Raw genomic sequence first — 1954 nt, 5'->3', positions numbered from 1 at the left:
TTTTTTGCCTACCCAAATCAAAAGGATGGAATTCTACTTTCTAATGTATTTCTTGGTCTCTCAATTTATATCTCCTTAATTGGCCCCTTCTGCCCTGAGTGTAGACACGCTTTAATCTCTTTTATTACGTACAAAAACAAAACAAATGCACCTTCCCAATCCCTTGTCTTAGTTCAGCCTTCATTCTTTTCTTCCCTTCAAACCAAGCTCTTTGAAAGGATAGATAGAAACTTACTGTCTCTACTTCACTTTCAGTTCACTTTTCAAATCACTGCGTTTTACCATCGCCCCTGTGTTTAAAACAGGACTCTTCTGTCAGAAATCATGGCTGACTTCCTAATGCCCAAATCCAGTTGACTCTTCTTATTTATTTTACTTTCTGTTTTTCTTTCTTTTTTTTTTTGAGATGGAGTCTTGCTCTGTTGCCCAGGCTGGAGTGTAGTGGCATGATCTCAGCTCACTGCAACCTCCACCTCCTGGGTTCAAGCCATTCTCCTGCCTCAGCCTCCCGAATAGCTGGGACCACTGGTGTGTGCCACCACACCCAGCTAATTTTTTGTATTTTTAGTAGAGACAGGGTTTTACCATGTTAGCCAGGATGGCCTCAGTCTCCTGACCTGGTGATCCACCCTCCTTTGCCTCCCAAAGTGCTGGGATTACAGGTGTGAGCCACCACGCCCGTCTGTAATTTTTGTATTTTTAGTAGAGATGGGGTTTCACCATATTGGCCAGACTGGTTTCGAACTCCTGACCTTGTGATCTGCCTGCGTTGCCCTCCCAAGTTGCTGGGATTACAGGCGTGAGCCACTGTGTCCGGCCTGGGACTTTATTTTTTATTTTATTTTTTCTTTTTTTCATCACATTGGGGTCCAAACTAGGGATTTTAAATTAAATCTTGAACCAAGATTTCTTTTGATTGCCTAAGAAAACAGTAATATTAACAGAAAACCTGAGTGTATTTTATTTTATTTTATTTTTATTTATTTATTTATTTTGAGACAGAGTTTCTCTCTGTTGTCCAAGCTGGAGTGCAATGGCGCAATCTTGTCTCATTGCAACCTCCACCTCCCAGGTTCAAGCGATTCTCCTTTCTCAGCCTCCCAAGTATCTGGGATTACAGGCTTCCACCACCAAGCCCAGCTAATTTATTTTTATGTGTGTGTGTTTTTAGTAGAGACAAGGTTTTACCATGTCGGCCAGGCTGGCTTCAAACTCCTGACCTCAAGTGATCTGCCCACCTTGGCCTCCCAAAGTGCTAGGATTACAGGTGTGAACCACCGTGCCTTGCCATACTTTATTTTAGAAATTAAAAAAAATTTTAAATAAAATTATTTCTTCCTCCCCTCCCCTCCTCCTTCTCTTCCTCCCTTTTCCCTCCCTTCCTCTCTCCCTCTTCCCCCTTCCCCCTCCCTCCCTTCCTTCCTCCCTCCCTCTCTTCCCCCTTTTCCCTCTCCTCCCTGTTTTCCCCCTCCTCCTTCTCTTCTCTCTCTCTTTCGAGAGAGTTTCACTCCTGTTGCCCAGTCTCGAGTGCAATGGTGCAATCTTAGCTCACTGCAACCTCTGCCTCCCAGGTTCAAGCAGTTCTCCTGCCTTAGCCTCTGAAGTAGCTGAGGATTACAGGCATGTGCTGCCACGCCTGTTTAATTTTTGTATTTCACCATGTTGGTCAGGCTGGTCCCAAACTCCTGACCTCAGGTGATCTGCCCACCTCTGCCTCCCAGAGTGTTGAGATGACAGGTGTGAGCCACCGCACTTGGCCTTTTCTTTCATTCATTCATTCATTCATTTTGAGACGAGTTTCACTCGTTACCCAGGCTGGAGTGCAATGGCACGATCTCGGCTCACCGCAACCTCCGCCTCCTAGGTTCAGGCAATTCTCCTGCCTCAACCTCCTGAGTAGCTGGGATTACAGGCACGCGCCACCATGCCCAGCTAATGTTTTGTATTTTTAGTA

The sequence above is a fragment of the Cebus imitator genome, unplaced genomic scaffold, assembly GCF_001604975.1.
Source record: "Cebus imitator isolate Cc_AM_T3 unplaced genomic scaffold, Cebus_imitator-1.0 Scaffold607, whole genome shotgun sequence".
Classification (NCBI taxonomy): domain Eukaryota; kingdom Metazoa; phylum Chordata; class Mammalia; order Primates; family Cebidae; genus Cebus; species Cebus imitator.
Note: the sequence above shows the minus strand (reverse complement) of the source record.